General features: G+C 41.0%; 1 long non-coding RNA gene across 2 annotated transcripts in view; it reads left to right on the forward strand.

The window, feature by feature from the left end:
• LOC123383215 overlaps positions 1 to 16,517 on the forward strand; it is an 80,567-nt gene extending 64,050 nt beyond the window's left edge. For both annotated transcript variants that reach the window (XR_006592723.1, XR_006592722.1), the window contains exon 4: positions 15,584 to 16,517. This is a non-coding gene — a long non-coding RNA (uncharacterized LOC123383215). The remainder of the gene's footprint in view (positions 1 to 15,583) is intronic.
• Positions 16,518 to 21,841: the final 5,324 nt, after the last annotated feature.

The raw sequence follows: 21,841 nt of genomic DNA on the forward strand, positions 1-21,841 counted from the left end.
ATATATTTTAATAGTGGCCGTCTGAATGAGTGTGAAGTGGCATCTCATTGTGGTTTTGATTTATATTTCTCTAATGATTAGTGATGCCAAACATCTTTTTATGTGTTTATTGGTCATTTGTACATCTTTGGAGAAATGCCTGTTCAAGTATTTACCCATTTTTTAATTGAGTTGTTTGTCTTGTTGTTGTTGAGCTACAGCACTTCTTTCTCCAATTCCATGGGTTGCCTTTCATTCTGTTGTTAGTGTCCTTTGACAGCACAAAAGTTTTTCATTTCGAAGTCCGATTTTCATTATTTTTTCTTTTGTTGTCTGTGCCTTTTAACATCATATCCAAAAAGCATCTTTGTCAAATCCAGTGTCATGAAGCTTTTCCCTGTGTTTTCTTCTAAGAGTTTTATAGTTTTATTTTTATATTTAGATCCTTAATCCCCTTTGAATTAATTCTGGTATATGGTGTAAGGCTAGGGTCCCACTTCATTTTTTAACATGAAGATATTCAGTTTTGAATTCTCTATTGTAAATAAAATTAGACTTATGGGGAAAATTATTCCATTGTCTTTAACTTTATTTGTCCCTTCAGATTGGTACAAATTTCACTAGGGTCTGTGGAATGGTAACTGGAAACTCCAGTCTAGGAGAAAGACAATGATGGCCTGAACTAGACGTGAAGAGTGGGGTGGGGTGGGGTAGGGTGGGAGAGGTGGGGCTCAATTTGAGAGCTTTCTCTAATACAGAATCGATAGGATGTCATGGCTCATGGTATATGGAATGTGATGAAATTCGGGCAGATGTCTGTTTGAGTGACAGGGCAAATCATATTGCCTTTAATACTTGAAGATAAAATAAACCTTAAAACTGGCAGCCACATTATAATCCCTCTTGAAGAGCAAAGAAATTTTGGAGAGCCTGGGTGGCTCAGTTGGCTAAGCATCTGACCCTTGATTTCAGCTCAGATCATGAACTCATGGAGGTAAGCTCCATATCGGGTTTTTCACTGAGCACTGAGTTTGTGAAGCCTGCTTGGGATTATCTCTCCCTGCCCTTCTCCCCTCAAAATAAATAAATAAACTTACAAAAAAAAAAAAAAGAGAAAAGAAATTTCTGTTTAGGAAACATCTCTAGTCATTCATTGGGGGGTGGAAGGAATAAACCTAAGCCTTGGTCTGAAGAAGGCAAGGAAAGGGTGAACTCATTTGCAAAGGAGATGAGAATGTTTTAGTTTAATGGAACAGGCACAGAGGGAGAGGTGAGGGACCCAGGAAGATGAGGGAGAATAAAGAAGATGCAAGGAAGTTGGGACTGGAGGAAGGTGTTGAGTATGATGGTGGAAATTGTGCCTAAGGGGAAAAGAGAGCCAGATTGGAAGGGTTGCGCAGAAACTTGGAAGAGCATGTTAATATCTCATGTTGCTTGTTGTTCCTTGTGATCTGTAGCCACCTATACTAGCCTCAATTTCCAGTAACCATCTGCACAGACTCTGCCTTGTGGTACTAGTTCTTTGGGAAGACAAGCCAAAGAAAAAGGGAATAGGTACCTTTATAGATCCAAAATAGAAGAATAGTAAGTGAGGTGCAAAAAAAAGCTCTTTTCTTCCCATTAAACAAAATGTTGCTCTTTGCAAGCCTGAACCGATCTCTGTGGCAGTCAGAATGCATAACGCTGATGAGCGTACAGTTGGTCCCTCCTCATCTCTGAAACAATCACTGAGACAGAGAGGTGAGGTTATGCTCTCATATGACACGGCCTACCCCTGAGGTTAGGAGCAGGGCCGACCCACCTACCACACCAGCTGGGGATGGTCCCTCCTTCAAGTAGTTGTACATGTCCTTGCTGTCAGCATTTCCTTCTCCTACCAACCTGCTGAATAGTTGCTGGTTTATTCCAGTTGGTTCATGGATGTGAGCCCTGACTCCTGGCTCCACCCCCACAGTCTTGGTGCTTCCTAGGACACAGCTCTCTCCTCGTGCCCATGGCACTGGGCTGTCTCCTGAATCTCCTTGTCACATGATCTGCAAGTAGAGTAGCATCAGGGAGGCAAGTCCATTATAAACATACTGTGAAAAAATACATGCAGGTGGCTTAAGCCACACTTCTTATGCAGCAGAGAATCGGTCTGGATCATTTTTTATTTTTGTTTCTTAAAAATCTCTCTCTTAACCTTATGCAAAGCCAAAGAACTCTTTAGGAGGATGACATGAGTTTTCCTTGAAGGAGCTAATGTAACGTTTCTAAAACCTATCTTGTGTTTGTTGGAATGAACCAGGAAGCTACTTGTTAGCTTGTTTTCCTCTTTTTTACATATCTAGTTTACAGATCAAGAACTGTCTGGATTCTAGAATAGGCTCTAATCAGAGCTTTGCTTTTCCTTTACGACTAATAAACTCCTGGTGAGTGGGACAAATTCGTGAGAGCCCAGCATATGACCCCCACTCCTTACCATCTATGAAGTTTGGGAAGACCCAGCAGAGAGAGGAGACAACAGCACCCCCCCCACCACTACTACCAAAAAAAGAGCAAGAGACCTGAATGACAGAAAAGATTAGAAGCTATTTGTCAAAATGCACAGCAAACAAAAGGAAATCCTGCAGTGAGAAATGTTCCTGGGCCACCAGCTTTTGAGGACCAGAAGGCTTACTTCTGCTACAGACGGCACACCTCTGTGGGGCCTTGTTCAAGTGCAAGCTGAACAAAGAGGAGATGGCTCCAATGTAACCTGACTTTGGAAGCAGAAACAGGAAAATAATGGATATTGGAAATCAAGGAATGAGGACATTGAATGATGACAGGATAGAATGTGCCTTCCCCAAACTGGAGACATTTCCAAGAAGTTGGCCACCTATGGATTTCCTGTAAAGTATCCTGGATCTTCAAGAAGGTATTTTGTCAGTAGAGACTAGGCTGAAATGATACCATGGAGTAGATTAGTGTCTTCATTTTTTTAAGATAGATTTTTCTGTCATAAAAAGTGACAGAAACAAATGAAACGTATAAAGACACTACTAATCTAACCCCATCACCTAGAGACTGTAAGCAACTTTTTGGGTGTTAAGGTCTTTGTTTCATCTGTGCATGTATAGAAACCCTCAAACTTTCCTTCCCCAAATTAGGAAATCATATGGCATATTTTATGTTGTAACCTGCTTTTTTCAATTAAAAATACATAATGATGTCATTCCATATCAATACACATAGTTTCATATCAGTTTTTAAAATTTCTTTTGTTTATGTATTTATTTTGAGAGAGAGACAGCTCAAGTGGGGGGGGCAGAGACAGAGGGAGAGAGAGAATCCCAAGCAGGCTGCCAGGGCAGAGCCCAACGTGGGGCTTTAACTCTCACAAAACCTTGAGATCACGATCTGAGCTGAAACCAGGAAACCAAGCTTAACCGACTGAGCCACCCAAGCGCCCCAGTTTCATATCACTTTTAATGAATGAGTAGTTTTCATTCATATGAATTTAAATTATTTAATTCCCTCTGGGTTAGAAATTTGTCTTTTTGCATTTTTTAATCATTATAAACAATATTATGGTAAAGTCTTTGCTGATAAAACTCAGGACACAGCCATGATGATTATGTTAGGATAAATTCCTACATGGCACAAAAACAGACACATAGACCAATGGAATAGAATAGAAACCCCAGAACTAGACCCACAAACGTATGGCCAACTCATCTTTGACAAAGCAGGAAAGAACATCCAATGGAAAAAAGACAGCCTCTTTAACAAATGGTGCTGGGAGAACTGGACAGCAACATGCAGAAGGTTGAAACTAGACCACTTTCTCACACCATTCACAAAAATAAACTCAAAATGGATAAAGGACCTGAATGTGAGACAGGAAACCATCAAAACCTTAGAGGAGAAAGCAGGAAAAGACCTCTCTGACCTCAGCTGTAGCAATCTCTTACTCGACACATCCCCAAAGGCAAGGGAATTAAAAGCAAAAGTGAATTACTGGGACCTTATGAAGATAATAAGCTTCTGCACAGCAAAGGAAACAACCAACAAAACTAAAAGGCAACCAACGGAATGGGAAAAGATATTCGCAAATGACATATCGGACAAAGGGCTAGTATCCAAAATCTATAAAGAGCTCACCAAACTCCACACCCAAAAAACAAATAACCCAGTGAAGAAATGGGCAGAAAACATGAATAGACACTTCTCTAAAGAAGACATCCGGATGGCCAACAGGCACATGAAAAGATGTTCAGCGTCGCTCCTTAGGGAAATACAGATCAAAACCACACTCAGGTATCACCTCACGCCAGTCAGAGTGGCCAAAATGAACAAATCAGGAGACTATAGATGCTGGAGAGGATGTGGAGAAACGGGAACCCTCTTGCACTGTTGGTGGGAATGCAAATTGGTGCAGCCGCTCTGGAAAGCAGTGTGGAGGTTCCTCAGAAAATTAAAAATAGACCTACCCTATGACCCAGCAATAGCACTGCTAGGAATTTATCCAAGGGATACAGGAGTACTGATGCATAGGGCCACTTGTACCCCAATGTTCATAGCAGCACTCTCAACAATAGCCAAATTATGGAAAGAGCCTAAATGTCCATCAACTGATGAATGGATAAAAAAATTGTGGTTTATATACACAATGGAATATTACGTGGCAATGAGAAAAAATGAAATATGGCCTTTTGTAGCAACGTGGATGGAACTGGAGAGTGTGATGCTAAGTGAAATAAGCCATACAGAGAAAGACAGATACCATATGGTTTCACTCTTATGTGGACCCTGAGAAACTTAACAGGAACCCATGGGGGAGGGGAAGGAAAAAAAAAAACAGGTTAGAGTGGGAGAGAGCCAAAGCATAAGAGACTCTTAAAAACTGAGAACAAACTGAGGGTTGATGGGGGGTGGGAGGGAGGAGAGGGTGGGTGATGGGTATTGAGGAGGGCACCTTTTGGGATGAGCACTGGGTGTTGTATGGAAACCAATTTGTCAATAAATTTCATATAAAAAAAATAAAATAAAAATGAGGAGAAAAAAAAATAAATTCCTACAAGTAGAATTGCTGGAACAAAGGGCATACGTGTTTTTAAATAAGTTGAATAGTACTGCAAATTCCCTTTGTGAAGGTCGTACCGATTATACTCCTGGGTCCTGCCGGCAGCGCCTACACACTCCTGTCTTCTTACATTCTTAATAAAGTGCACCTTACAAGACATTAATTCAGGAGAACACTCGCCACGCTAATTAGGCAGATTTGAAGGGAATCACACATCAAAACTTTATTATTGCAGTTTGCTTCCATAGTCAGCCCTCCACACCCCTGGCTCTCTCTCCTTGCTTTCTCCTTGGCATTATTTGGGTACCCATCTCTCTCTTGCATGAAGCTTAGCTAGTCTAAGGGTAAGGAACATGTCTGAGGCAATTTGTAGTCTATATCCCTGAGGACCTAGCCCTGAGTTTTGTTTGTGATTGATTTGTTAAATATTTGTTAATGTACATGAACAGAATTCAAATATGTAATTTAGATCCAGTGTAACTCAAGAGATAGAAAGTGACACAGCATAGGGGGAAAATAGCATTCTGTAAATTATGAGGAGAATGAAAAGGATAGTTTTATTTCGAAGTCCAAATGCTGCTTAGCAAGAATCCTTACCGCTGGGTTTCTAACAAAATCCTTGCCAATGTTGCCCATAGTTGACATACTCATTTAGTTCGTAATTCACTTGTTCAGACTCTTATGAGCAGCATATTGAGCACCTAGCACACCGGGGACATAAAACTCAGTCACTGCATGCTCAGATTTTACAATGGATTTGGAAAGTGGAAGCATACGTATTGATGCATCAACAGTTATCTAGCAATCTAGCACTCGTGATGTGCTCATGGGATACAGAAATAAATGATACCTAGTCTGTGACCTCTAATAGTTTACAATCCCATGGAAAAGAGAGACTGTGGACGAATAATTTCACCACTGTATGATTAGTGCTCTTCATATGCCAGCACTGTGTCAGCAGAAGGCACTGTGGTGTGTGTGTTGGGCGGTGGGGGGGGGGGGGGGCAAAGCATCAGCTTCAGAATCAGGCAGACCTGCATCTGAATTCATGACTGTCTGCTTTCTAGCTCTGTGTCCCTGGGCAAACCACTTCAATCTTCAGTTTTCTTACACCAGGCTGAATGCACAGATTGAATGAAATAATGTGTGTGAAGGGCCTTCAAAACCTGTAGATGGTAAATGATTGCTGTTAGCAGGACATGGTCAGGGAAGGAGGGGGTACCGAGACTGGACCAGGAAAGCAGATGTGACGTTATGGGGCATAAATCATAAAGAAAGGCATTCATGCAAAGGGAACAGCATGGGTAAAGGGGGGGGGCATGGACACCACTGATGTGTTTGGAAAGTTATCATAGTTTCATGGTATTATACCAAAAAATAAGAAACAAGGAAGGGCACAAAATGAGCAGGAAGATGTTGGTAGAAGACCGATCACAGGAGGGCTTTGTATGTCATAGTGAGAATGTGGATATTTCTCTCTACAGATGTGTTGTCCAGTACAGTAGCCACTAGCCACATGTGGCTATTTAAATCTACAAGAACTAAAATAGAATTAAAAATGCAGTTTCTCAGTCACATGAGTCACATTTCAATGGCCAGTTTCACTAGGCACATAAGGCTACCATATAGGACCGTCCAGGTAGAGAATATGTCCCTCACTGTAGAAAGTTCTGTTGGACAGAACTGCTCTGGAACCTTTCTACTCAAAGTGGTCAGCAGACCAGAAGCGTTGGCCTCACCTGGAGCTTGTTAGAAATGCAGAGTCTCAGTCTCCACCCCAGATCTAGTGAATTAGAGTCTGCATTTTAAGAAGCTCCCCACCTTCCTCCCCCACCCCACCGTCAGCAATTCACGTGTACACGGAAATTTGAGGCGCACTGCTCTCTGGAATGGGGGGCCATTGAACCATTTAAGCAGAAGCAGCATGGTCAAACTCGCATCTTTTTCTTTATTCTTTCCATTCCTGTCTCCCCATTCCGCCCCACTCCCACCCCAACCACCACCATTCTACTCTCTATCTCTGCAAGTAGAGACAGAATTTTCTTCCTGTGCTTGTCTTGTTTCACTTATGAGCATAATGTCCTCCAGGCTCATCCATGTTGTCACAAATAACAGGGTTTCCTTCTTTTTGAATGCTGAATAATATGTATATCATATTTTCTTTATACATTTATCTCTCAATGGACACTTCGGTTGTTTCCATACCTTGGCTATTGTGAATAACGCTGCAGTGAATCTGGGAGTGCAGATATCTCTTTAAAATACTGACTTTGTTACCATTGGAGGTAGCATAGCTGGATGTTCTAGTTGTCATTTTTTGAGAAACCTCCATACTATTTTCCATAATGGTTATACCAATTTACATTTCCACCAACAGTGCACAAAGGTCTCTTTTCTTCACATCCTCGCCAACACTTATCTTTTGATAACTAACAGCCACTCTTACAGGTGTGAGGTGGTCTCTCATTGTGGTTTTGATTTGCATTTCTCTCATGATCTGTGATGTTGAGCATTTTTCATATATTTCTGTATCTGCTGGCCATTCGTATGTCTTCTTTTGAGAAATATCTCTTCAAGATCGTTTTCCCATTTGTTAACTGGGCTATTTTTTTGCTGTTGTTGTTATTGAGTTGTTTGAATCTATATTTTAAATTAACCCCTTATCAAATCTGCAAGATTTTTCTCTCATTCTATAGTTGTCTCTTTACTCTGTCGATTGTTTCCTTTGCTATACTGAAGATTTTTAGTTTAATGCAATCTCACTTGACTATTTTTGTTTTTGTTCCCTGTCCTTTTAGGGTCATATACAAAAACTCATTGCCCAGACCAATGTCAAGGAGCTTTTTTCCTATGTTTTCTTCTAGGAGTTTCTTCTAGGAGTTTCAGGTCTGACATTTAAGAATTGAAGAATCCACTTTGAATTGACTTTTGTATATGAAGTGAGATAAGGATCCAATTCCATTTTTCTGTATGTAGATATCTAGTTTTCCCAGGATTACTTATTGAAAAAACTGTCCCTTTTCCCATTATGTGTTCTTGGCACCCTTGTTGAAGGTCATTTGACCATATATGTAAGGGTTTATTTCTGGGTTTTCTATTCTTTCCATTGGTCTTTATGTGCGGCTTTATGCTAGTAACGACATTGTTTTGATTACTATGTCTTCAGAATATAGTTTGACATCAGGAAATGTGATGCCTCTACCCTTGTTCTCCTTTCATAACACTTCTTTGGCTATTTAGGGCTATTTAGGCTATTCTGTGATTCCCTATGAATTTTACGATTTTCTTTCTATTTCTGTGAAAAAATGTCACTAGAATTTTAATAGGGATTGCACTGAACGTGTAGATCCCTTAAAGTAGGATGGACATTTTAACAATAGTAATTTTTCTGATTCATGAACATAGGATATCTTTCCATTTATTTGCATCATGTCCCATTTACTTCATCAGTGCTTTCAAAACCTGCGATTTAGAAATCTGTCCTCATAGAAGGGTAAATAAAAGGAGAGCAAGACTAGAGGAAGAGACACCAGTCTGGAGACCCTTAGCAGTTGGGCTGCTGTTTCCACTTTTGAACAAATTAGAAAAAGTCACCTCTTCTTTGTAGAAGCAACCTGCAGAGGCTTGGTGAGTAGAGTGCAGGCCGGCTTTAAGCCTTGCTCTGGCACAGGCACCCTGAACACCGTGCATGAGCACACAAGAAAGCACGTTGGCAATTGTCCAGGTGTGTGATGAGGAAGGCCTACACGGCACAGCCCGAGGATGTTGATGAACAGTAACAAGGCACCAGTCTATGGGGTGTTGTTTTATAAAATGCCATGTGCTGTGGGTGGAAAGGGCAGAGGCTGTCATGAGAAAGTAAGGCTGTGTCCCACAAGGACCAATAAGGAGTGCTGGCCTTTTCATGCAGTGCGCTAATGGGCAGCCCTGTTCGGTAGTGTCCTGGCTTCATTTCACATCAGGAAAGTGATTAAACTAATTGCCTTAAACCAGTGCTGTATTTCATGTGTATAATACCCATAATTTGGGGGTTGAATATATTGTGGTAAATTATACTAATCACAGGAAAACTTCATTAAGCTAATATAGGTTTATTCAAAAGAGTGTAGTTTTAAGCAATCAGTATTCCCTAGTTTAAATGGTGCCTTCTTGCTTTATAATAAAAGATACTGAATACTTCAAAACTCTGTTAATTCAAAGTCCATTTTTTCTACAATAATGGGAGTTTGAGAGAATGTTAACCCATTTGGAGTAGAGTCACCTTTTAAAGCATGAGACATGATGTTAAAAAAGATTAAAAACAAAACAAAACAAAAACCCCAAAACACCTAGAAGCAACCTTAAGTGGAAAGAATCTTTAAAACTCAGTTCTCTCTATTCTGAATCCTTCTGGATTTCTCAGACAGGCAAATTTTAAGTTATGCACTTCCAATTGCCTTAGATAATGAGTTGAAGCAGAGAAAATGTCTTCCATTTGCTATACAGGCTGTACACACACACACACACACACACACACACACACACCCTGTACTGGCAGAGCTCCGGCAGGAATTTGATGGCATACTCATTCATGGTCATTGAGTATATTTAATAAAAGGGTCATGTCTAGCATGTGGGTAGGGGCTAAAGGGAATTAACAAGGACAGCAGCACTCTGGGGCTAGCCACAGCTGGTAGCTGTTACCACCCTAGGCCAGAAGGGGAAACAGGAGAGGGCACTTTCTGAAACTCTGTGAGGGTAGCTGCAAGAGAAAGCTGACCACAAGAAGCTTTGACCTTTGGTGGAGGGATGCAACCAATTTACAATGACCTGCCAGCAAGGGAGTTGAGGGGATATATACCCCAACCTCACTCTGCCCTTCCTGTCTTCTTCTCCTGGCACCTCCCATTGGCCAAAACTAGTATATGTTGGTTGCCAAGTGGTAAAGACAACCATTGCTGCAGTCCCTTTAGGGGAGACTCCCAAAACACAAAGCAAGGTAGAGAAGGGTGAAGAGTGAATAGACAGTATCCAGCACATTTCACAAATGCATGTGTGCTTATACACAAACATACAGCTTACATTTCCATAACACCCTACAGTAAGCAAGTACTTTCAAATATTTTTTAAATATACACCTGACTCATAGCAGGTGACTGACTGACTCCTGCCCCCCCCATATGTACACACGCACACACTGAATAAATCAATGAAACATATTTTTTGCAACTGAGCTTTTTTATTATTTATAGCAATTAAGTTTTTAATATATTTTTATTATGAAAAAATACACATGACATATAAATTACCATTTTAGCCATTTTAAAGTGCACAATTCAGTGGCATTAAGCACTTACATGATGTTGTACAACCACCATTATTATCTAGTTCCATAACTTTTCCATTACCTCAAATGGAAACCCCATACTACAAATTTATTTTTTAAATGACAGACTTATTTTGCATGCAAAGATTTGTGAAAGATCTTATAACGGCATATAAGATCTACTAAATGGTGGGACAATTTTCTTAGTAGTCAAGGATAAAAAAAAAACTTCAAAATGCTCCTATCTATAGAAGCATATTGAAATACACAGAGTAGTTACACAGAGTTACATAGAGTTAACATACTTAGAGTAGTTACTTCTAATACAGAACCTGGATATTTGAGGAAGTAACTTCCTCTTGATTACCTTGATTGATCAAGGTGGCCAGAAAGTCCATCCATTTTTCACTTCAGTTTGTAGAGAGGCTCATGCCTTGATGGCACCTCCTTCTTTCCTCTCCAAAGATGAAATAGCCATTTTCAATTCCCAGGCTTTGCTGATGAGCCCCAAATAAATTCCCGAAGTGTTCTGAGCAATGTAACTTCAGTCTCAGTCAGCCTGTTGATGGCAGATGGGATGTCTTGTCCTGGTTCTGCTGTTCACTAGCTGCCTGGATACAGGCTGGGGGCAATCTGGCCTCCCTTATCTCTAAAAAAAAAAATAATAATGGCTCTGGACTTTGATCCCTAAAGCCCCTGACAGCTCTAACATCCCTGTTACTCTAGGCTCTGCCCCCAAACCTCCAAAGCTTTCAGTGGAAAACACTCTTAGTACAAGCACTTCAAATATCTGGACACACAGTATTCACCCTTCTGATGAAACAGCCAGTGTGGAATTTGACGCTTTCAACAAATCATGGATGTGAAAACCAATGTTCTGTGCGTATAAAGCCAGGCGGGGACAGGTTTAGCACTTAGAGAAACAAGGAAGCCAAATTCATTGACCAATAGAGTTTTGAATGGGTATGTTAATGATACAGAGATGCTAGCTCTGACCTTTTCTCAGAAGCAGCTTCCCCATTGGAGCTGGCAGACTACCGCTGATCCATCCCCACCTGGTCTCCTTGGTAACCAAGGGCCTAGATCTGTGAGGTGTTTGCAGAGCATCTGGGCAGTGTTAAGGTGCAGACCACTGCTATCAGAGATCGAGCCCATAGCCTTGGCTTTTGAAGACCCTAATCTAATTAAAGAATTGGCAGCCTTTCGTGAGTTCAAGCCCTGTGTCAGACTCTGTGCTGACATCTCAGAGCCTGGAGCCTGCTTCCGTTTCTGTGTGTCCCTCTCTCTCTGCCCCTCCTCGGCTCACACTTTATCTCCCTCTGTCTTTCAAAAATAAACAAACGTTTAAAAAAATTAAAAAAAAAAAAAAGAAGAATTGGCAGCCACAGGCAGGGAGGTGGAGCTCACCTGTAATGCTGGTGAGTCAAGTTAGCACAGTGATGGAGAACGCAGGCTCTGGCACCGTACTGGTTGAGACTAAATACCAATGTGTCTCGTACCAGTGGAAGAACCTTGCACAAGTTTTAATTTGCCTTTCTGGGACTCAGTTTCCTGATTTGTAACACGAACTGAATACAAGTAACTTCTTCATGCAGGTGTTGAAAGGATTAAATACATTTAAATACTGAAAGTACCTAGAGTTGTATACAGCAAGAGCTCAATATGAACCGACTAGCAGTAGTAACAATGCAATGATTATGGAACACCAGTAAAAAAAAAAAATAGAGCTTTTTCAAAATGACCATGTGCAGAATTGTTTTAGGGAGATTATAGGAAAGATGGTAGGACTTCAAAACTGCAGTTGGAAAACCCTCTGCTATGTTCCCATAACAAATATACAAGTTTAGACAAACAGGGCAGGGATTTGAACAGCAGCAAAAAATCGAGAAGGTCAACATCCGTGGCTTTGGCATCAGATAGATATGAGTTGGCATCCTAGCTCTGTAGATTAGTAGCTGTGTGAATTTGGGTAGCTCAATCTAAGCCTTGCTTTCCTCAAATTACAGTAGGGAGAATAGCAGTACTACCCTATAGGGTGGTGCTAATGATTTAGGGAGAATGCATGAAAAATGCTCAGCACACTGCCTGGAACGAAGCAAGTGGTCAATAAACATGAATGACTATTATTACAAGGTCCAATTGTGTCCCATTAGGCCCCGGTTTTCTCCCATATCCCTAAGTTTATATCTTTATTCATTCATTTCATCTGTCAAACATTGGTCAGTGCTGTTGTGTCTGTCACTAAATGGATTCAGGGAGCTCAGAAATAATGATGAGGTGAAGTTCATGCTCTTGGTCTAGTCTGGATCTAGTCTTGGATCTAGTCTTGGATCCACCAAGTAACAGGAGAGTCACCTTGGGGCACTCCTTGCACAGGTGTGAGATTACAGAGAGGGGAGCAGCGGGGCATGGTTGGGGTGGGGGTGGGCAGTGAGGCTGTTCAGGACTAAAGGGGGCACCTAGAAGATGGTCGTAATGGCTGAGGATAGGCAGTGGTGTCCAGCGGTGAGGATCTGAGACCTTCATCTCAGACACCTGATGCTCTCAATCCCAGATCTGCCCCCATGAGCTCATGTGATCTTGCTTAAGTCACTTTATCCCTCTTTGCCTCAGTTTCCTCAACTGTAAAATGGTGAAATGATAATACTTAGAGAATTAAATGCGTTAAAAACCTGTGAGGCACTGAACAGCACCTAGATTGTAGTAAAAGTTACTATTACAGCATGGGTAAGAGAGAGGGAGAATTTTTTTGGTAGATAAGATATCAGGACCTTTGCTTTTTGGCTTGTTTTGGTTTGCTTTTTAACTAGATATGCCCATGTAATGCTGCCACTGGGCCCCTCAGAGTCTAGAAAGATGGATCCTCTTAATCTATCCCCAGTCTTATTCGCGGCTTATCAAAAACACATGTGGCTCCCAAAGGTTGGTGTAAATATTTATTTACCTTCTCTTTGGGCCACTTTTCAGCAAGTGCTGCCTCAATACTACATGGCCACACAGAAGCCGCTTCTCCTTGGCCACCTACCCTTTCACTGTCTCCACACTCATCTCCATTGGGTTCCAGCCCCATCCTGTCATTGCTCCTGGGCGGTGGAGCTAGTGAAGACCATCTCTCAGGGCTCCCACCGTTCCTTAACCGGGGTCCTGTTTGCCTGCGTTTATGTGGCACCCACCACATTAGCTAGCCTCTTTCAAGCTAAAACCAATCACTTCCCGTAGTATTTTATTGTAAGTAGACCCCCCCACCCCCGCCCCACTAAGGGAGAACCGGGAGGGACCTTGGGGGTGGACACAGTGTTGAATGTCCAGAAAATATAGTAAGAAATTTCCTGCTCAATTCCCCACTCTCAAGTCTGGCATAAAGAATGTTTCATGGCTTTCTTTATACGGTCACCCAAGGCCAAGCTTAAGCCCCTCAAGCGGAATTTAGGAGGGTTAAGGGTTTGACAGAGGGCTCGCATTGCTGAAGAGCAGCTGGATAGAAACATCACCCGCTGCCCCCATTGGGATTCTGATTCCAGCATCATCAAAAGTCCTATCATCCCAGCGACTCAGTGAGCAGCTCCGCACAGTATGTCACCATGATGCTCGTCGCTGGATGCATTTGGCTTCGCCGGCCATATGGCAGTGCGGAAGAGCTCCTTTGTAGTTTGATGGTCTGGAAACAACCAAGTCTCTCCTCACATTCTGTGTTGCTGGCTCATTTCTGTTTGGGAAGAGCTAATGCTGCCAGGGCTTACCTTGCCCTTGACACTGCTGAAGGAGCCTTACGAATGGATCCTTTTCATCTCTCAGGCACAGATATCTTCACTTTATAAGGCAGATGGGTAGGGAGCAGTAGTTCAGAAGCACTTAGCAATCAGCAAGCAGCATTTCTTGAACAACAAATATAAACACTCCAAATGGCTCAGTCTAGTGGGGGAGAGAGATGAGGAAAATGTCAATCACAGGAAAATGGGAAAATACATAGTGGAGGGGTATGTGGGAGGCCATGGGAGCTAAGAGAGCCAGAAATAGTTTCCAAAGGCGAGATCAAGTTGAATTATAAAAGAAGAGTATAATTTCTAGAGCACCTGCTAAAGCCAGGTCTTCTCCTGGATATTCTACTTACAGTATTTTTATTAATTCTCTCACCAAAGTCACAAAACTAATGATTAAAGGAGCCAGGGTTTGAATCTATGTCAGTATGAACCCAAACCCATTCTGCTCCATCCCACTGCTAAGGAACGAGGCAGATCTGGGCAGGTGGCTGGAGGATGGGATCCTGGGCCAAGGAGTAGGAATCCACCTCGGACTTCAAGTCAGACAGAAGGGCAGATACAGGAATCCCTTCCCATGTCTGAGGCAGGTTCATGGCATTGTTGGTTTCTGAACCCTGAAGTGGCCTTAGAATCTTTCTCAATCCAGCACTCCAGGATCAGCATGAGTCAGATTTGAAACCTATTTGCCACATAGAAGAAAAGAACAGATCTGGAAGAGCCACAGGGGTTTCTAAAAGAATGTCATAGAGCCAGAGGTTCAAAAAAGATGATTTGAATTTTCTCAAATTCTCAGTTGAGAACTTAGGGAGAAAAAGGTATTAACCTGAAAATCCTACCACTAAAAATTTGAAGCTAATGCTTACCCAAGGGGCAGGACCTGAGTTCAAGGTCAGAATTTTTTCTTTTTTGGTCACGTGCTGAAATCTCACCATTTGCTGCTGATAAGCACTTGCAGACTACCCCAAACTGGGACTCCAGAATGATACTGAAAGCTTAGTTAAGAAGTGCCCAAAATTGGGCTTTGGCATTGAAAACTTAACAGCCGAACAGATTCATACCAGCTGCTTGCTCTGCTTTCCACTAATTAAAGCACTCTGTAGTTAAGAAAGATGGTAAAGGCTGCCCAACTCGGGCTGGGGCATTAATGTGAGGCTGAACTAACCTGGAACGTCACTCTGACCCAGCCAGAACTTTGATTAAAAACCTGCAACATTTTCTGCCTCAGTGGTTTTTGAGTACTTGGCTGATGTCTGATACCCAATTGGGATTAATCTCCACATCCTATTAAGAGGAACAACTATTTCTCAGGTAGTTGGGTTCTTTTCCTGGCTGCAATATCTTTGTAATATCCTTCCAGCGGCTCCTGTGGGTTTAAATATATGACATTCAAAAAATAATATGTAAATGAATTTCTATCCATTTCATCAAGGGAGTTGTTTTCTCCATTTGTAATCGTTTTTTTATTTTTTATGACTTTTATTCTTCTTGCAGGAAACAGAAGTAGAGGTGCATTCAGGCCATGTGTGTAATTTTGGGATCAGCTTTCTGTAATGAAACTGGGAGCAAATCCCAGATAAGAGCCCCAACTGTTTCAGAAGAACATTGCAAAGCCCAGCGGTCCCGACCAAGTTGTCACACACAGAGCAGAACTATCGATGAGAGCCATACAACATCTGTTGCCCAGGTAACCATCAATCCACTAAGCCAGGCCTGAGTCATAAATGGCATGAAGAGGTCTGCTAGCATGGAAGGCAGTATAAACTCTTCTCGACCTTTCTCCACCTCCAGATATGGCCCACAGCTGCCATACAAGGTTAATAGAAACCTACACTCAGACCCCTAAAGACCTAAAAGACCTCTTTTTTTCCTAGCCTTCATTCCAAGATTCCTGGACCTCCATTAGTCTTATCACAAAACCTCCCCAGATTTTTTTCAGTGTTTAGCACATTACCAGTGCTAAGCAACACTACTCAAAATTCCAGCCTGCTGATTGGTACGACATTGTTCACCCCCCATCGTCTGGCCCCCAGCCTGCATTTTGAGTAGCACTGAACTAGAGCACCTATTCCTCAGGAGCACTGTGGCAGCCCACCAGGGCTCACACACTTATCGTGACTTTCACTTTCACTTGGAACTGTTGGGATGGGAGAACCATATGGGTCTCCTTTCACGTGCCCCATCACATCCAAGATGCTACACACCAATTCAGAAAGAAAAATGAATAAATGTGTCTTTGCCGAGTAACTAGATCTGGCTGTCTAAAAACATTCCTAGGTATATTTCCAAAAGAATTGAGAATAGGTGTTCAAACAAAATCTTGTACACAAATGTTCATAGAAGCACTGTTTTCCATAGCTAAAAGATAAAAACAACCCAAATGTCCATCAGTGAATGAATAGATTAACAAAGTGTGGTATATTCATACAATGGAATATTATTCAACCATAAAAAGAGTGAAGTACTGATACATACTCTGACATGAATGAACTTTGAAGGCATTATACTAAGTGAAAGGCCAGACACAAAAGGGCATATATTGTATGACTCCATTTATGTGAAACATACAGAAAGGTAAGTATGTAGAGACAGAAAGCTAAGACTAGTGGTTGCCAGGGCTGGGGGAAGAAGAAGGGTGAGGATGTTGCTTAATGAGGGTTTCCTCTTGGGATGATGAAATGTTTCGGAACTACATAGAGGTGATGGATGCCCAATACTGTGAATGTACTTAATGCCACTCAATTGTACACTTTAAAAATGGTTAATTCTAGGGACACCTGTGTGGCTCAGTTGAGCATCCGACTCTTGTTTTCGGTTCAGGTCATGGTCTCGCAATTTGTGGGTTTGAGCCCTGCATCGGGCTCCGCGCTGACAGCATGGAGTGTCCTTGGGATTCTTTTTCTCTCCCTTTCTCTGACACCCCCCGCCTTCCTCTCTCAAAATAAATAAACTTAAAAAAATGGTTAATTCTATGTTATGTGAATTTTACTCAATTTTTTAAAAGTCTAGCATAAGAACATTTATTAAAAAGTAAGGCAGAAAGGATACCACTCATAGCTGCACCATCCAAATCCAAATACTGCTCACATTTTGTTCCAGTTTATAGTCCATAGTAATAATTTATATTGCATATGTAATTTATATTTTATTTTCAAATTAATGTTATTTCCAAAGTATTATCTATGGTCTGTATGTTTCATGAGCTTAAACTCCTGGGTAAATTTTCTAAATATGTATTTTTTTAAATGTTTATTTATTTTTGAAAGAGAGACAAAGCATGAGCAGGGGAGGGGCAGAGAGAGAGGGAGACACAGAAGCCAAAGCAGGCTCCAGGCTCTGAGCTGTCAGCACAGAGCCCAACACAGGGCTCCAACTCACAGACTGTGAGATCATGATCTGAGATGAAGCCGGACGCTTAACCGACTGAGCCACCCAAGTGCTGCTCTTAATATGTATTTTTTTTTTAAGTTTAATTATTTTTGAGAGAGAGAGAGAGAAAGACAGAGCATGCGCAGGGAAGGGACAGAGGGAAAGGGAGACATAGAATCTGAAGCAGGCTCCAGGCTCTGAGCTGTCAGCACAGAGCCCAATGCAGGGCTTGAACTCGTGAGCCACAAGATCATGACCTAAGCCAAAAAGTCAGATGCTTAACCAATTGAGCCATGCAGGTACCCCAATATGTAGTTTTTAAGTTGCTTCATAATATCATACTAATTTATATTGACACCGCAATATATGAAAATCCTTGTTAGCCTTCAGTAGCATTGATTAGTCTCCCCCAAAAAGAAAAAAAGACACTATTATGTGGGTGTTCTCATAGTTTTTCATTTGATTGTTAGTAAGATTGTCACCCTACAACTTATTTCTATTTTGAAGTAATAAATGGTAGACACTTCTGTATGCTTTGTCTTTATTAGAGTAGAGAGGAGCTAGTCATTATTTTGGGGGGTAGAATCCAGTGGCAAATGCTTTAAAAGACTACACTAGACACAGTTATCCCTGAAGGAGGAACTGGAGAACTAGTAGGTTAATGAGCCCAAATTATCTGGAATGTGATACTGAGCAGAGGCAGGAAATATGAAACATGAAAGATAAGAACATAAAAGGTAAAATTTTTAAATTCCAACAAAAATCAAATAGGTTGTATCAGTGAAGGATTTGACCTGGCACAATAGTGGGAGGTGGTTAAATCCTTTATAAGGCTATTGCCTTCCTGTCTGATGCTGGAATAGGTACTAGTCTAGCCCCTATGGCCAGAATAGAGAGTCTCAGAAATAACAGAAATAACAGATCAGCACTGGTATATATCCTAAGACGTAGGCTGTTTGGTCTCACACATGGTTGCCTCATTGTACCTCGAGGCGTGGAGAGGGGAAGAGTGACAACAGGAGCTGGGGCCACTTAGTCTTTCTTCTCCAGGAACTAATAGAGATTGAATTCTGTGTCTGAAACTTATAAATAATAGCACTGTAAATTTTAAAAATTTTAATCTTTACTATTATCGTATTGAGATGCTACTCATGTGGAAGTGTGGCAGAAAGCCACCAATGTCACACTAAAATGCTGAAACTTGGCTTCTTACTAAGTTATTAGGGACAAGACATAGGACCACCATTATCAACTGGCTTGGAGCCCTCGCCTACAACCTTTCTGCTTCTCAACATTGTCACCTTGCTAAAGCATCCTTTTTTAGGAATGCAAAGAATGGCTGAAAAGAAAAAAAAAAAAACAGAGAAACCCTAGGATTACAATGAACATTGCCCAAGATTAATCTTGTCTCTGTTCTTTCATAAATCCAGGTGAGAATCCCACAAATTAACAAAGACGGTAGAGGGTGATAGTCTGTCAAGATGTAGGATGCCCATACCTCTTTCCAATTTTAGAGTAAAAATACAAGAAAAAATGGGTTCAACATCAGTGTGCAGAAGGGGAGGCTGTGATTGAACCGTGATGAAATGTGCTGAACTAATGGATGCATGACAGATGGGCTGCACTTCTGGCGAGAACAAACTACATCCTCAGTGGTCAGTTTTCAGTCCTTCAATGTCTAATTGGGATGCAGGGCAGTGGTTTTCACACTCTACCATTCAGACCATAATGTCCTAGAGGCCAATCCTGCCCTTCAACCAGAGCAACTCTGTTCACATCTGTATACATATTGGAGTTTTATTAAGATGTTGCTTGGAAACAGAGTCCTAATTTTAAAGTTCACTTCTAATTCCCCTGGTATAAAAGAAGAACTATGATATACACTCTATAATCAATTGGTTTGAGTCCTGATTTTAATTTCTATAAGCTTGTTATCTTAAGCTGGCTACTTATTTTTGTTAATGTTTATTTATTTTGAGAGAAAGAGAGCATGCATGAGCTGGGGGTGGAGGGGTGGGGGTGGAGACAGAGAGAGAGAGAGAGAGAGAGAGAGAGAGACCCAAGTGGGCTCCAAAGCGCCAGTGGAGTGCCTGATGTCGGGCTGGAACTGTGAGATCATGACCTGAGCCAAAATCAAGAGTAGCACACTGGACTGACTAAGCCATCCCAGTGCCCCTAGGCTGGCTTATTATTTTGCTTCTCAAACTCCGTACCTGAAAAATTAGAATAATACTTGATTCTTCACTGAGGGTTTTAGGGATCACTAATGTGTGAAAATACATTTTGTAAACTGTCACCATATAAATGTTAAGAATTATCATCTAGCATCAGTGATTGCAAGACTGTGAGAAATGAGTTTAGTTTAACTGCTGCCACAACAGACTGTAAAACAGGACAGTAAATGACTGAATTAACGTTAGCACAGTTTTTCTATTTGGAGGGATAATATTTCAGAAACTAGCCAATGGAAACAATAAAGATTGAAAATAAAAGGAATAGAACTTCAGGGATCTGTAGGACAACACCCAAAGGTCTGATATTTTTGCCATCAGAGTCTCAGAAAGGAATGAGAAAGATATGTACATTTAAAATATATACATACATTTGAAGATATAGTGGCTAAAAATTTACCAAATTTGATTAAAGACATAAACTTATAGATCCAAGAAGCCCCAAACAAGAGAAACTCTAGGAAATAAATGCTGACACATATTAGAGCCAAGCTGCAGAACTACTAAAAATAGAGAAGAGAATATTGAAAGAAACCACAGAAAAAGGGCTCTTTACTTGTAGAGGAACAATAATTTGAACAACTGTAGGTTTCGCATCAGAAACTGGAGGCCAGGAGAAAGACACACATTTTTAAAAGTGTTTAAAGAAAAGAATTGCCAACTTAGAGTTCTATACACTGTGAAAATATCTTTCACAAATGAATGCAAAATAAAGACATGACAATTATTAAATTAAACCTCATTTATTTTATTTATTTATTTTTTTTAAATTTTTTTTTCAACGTTTATTTACTTTTGGGACAGAGAGAGACAGAGCATGAACGGGGGAGGGGCAGAGAGAGAGGGAGACACAGAATCGGAAACAGGCTCCAGGCTCTGAGCCATCAGCCCAGAGCCCGACGCGGGGCTCGAACTCACGGAGCGCGAGATCGTGACCTGGCTGAAGTCGGACACTTAACCGACTGCGCCACCCAGGCGCCCCAAACCTCATTTAAAATGAAGCCTGGAGGCAGCAGGGGGAGCTCTCATGCTCTACCACCCCTTGTCAATTGCAGACCCCAACAGAAAGAGACTACTTTGCATTCCCAACAGGAAGAAGCCTATAGTATAGGCTTTAATACCCCAGCAGGAGGTTTTCTCCTTGCCTGGCAACAGCCCAGCCAATGAAAGACAGTCACAACTCAGCCAATGAAAAGCCACTACACTTGGAACTCCCAATTTACTCCAATGAACTTTTTGTTTATAAGAGACCCTCCTAACCCCCCCTTTCCTCTATCAAAGAGTCTTTCTCACTTTTGTTCTCTGAATTTGACTTTGGTTTTGCTATAGCTTGCATGTCTCAAATGGCGATTCTCTGCTATTCCTGAATTAACCCCCCCCCCCTTTTTTTTTTGCTAGTAGAATAAGTGTACAGTTTTGCTTCGAAGGTTAGCAACATTCTCAGGGGTAGGAAACTATAGAATTTGTTGCCAGTAGACCTGTTGTTGAAGAAATGCTAAAGGCAGTTCTTCAGATTAGAAAGGCAGTGATGCTAGAGGGAACCTTGAAATTCATGAAGGAAAGAACAACAGAAATGGTAAATATTTGGATGAATAGAATAGATTGAAGCTTTAATATATATATGACAGTTAAAAGCAAAAATTACAACACGATGTGATGGGTTTTGAGTGTAGCTGGATGCTATACATATCACAACTGTAACATAAAGTGGGAGAGTAAAGAATAAAGAGATGTATGTGATGGCAAGTTTTCTAAATTCCACTTGAAGTGCTAAAATAGTTATTCTTAGTAGACTGAATGTTAAATATTATATTGTGATCTATAGAGCAACCACTAACAAAACTACACAAAATATAGTTGAAAACTCAATACATAAATTTAAATGGAATACTGAAAAATATTCAAGTAGCCCAAAAGGCAGCAGGACAGGGTGGAGATCAGGAACAAAAAATATAGAAAACAAATATAAAGAGGTATACCTAATCCAAATATATCAATAATGACATAATTTCAATAGTCTAACTACATCAATTAGAAGAAAGAGAATGCCATAATAAATAACAGAGCAAGACCCAACTATATGTTGTCTACAGTGAATCCACATTAAATATAAAGGTATAGGTTAAAAGAATGAGAAAGGTGTATTATGCAA

This window comes from Felis catus, chromosome F2, assembly GCF_018350175.1.
Source record: "Felis catus isolate Fca126 chromosome F2, F.catus_Fca126_mat1.0, whole genome shotgun sequence".
Taxonomy (NCBI): Eukaryota; Metazoa; Chordata; class Mammalia; order Carnivora; family Felidae; genus Felis; species Felis catus.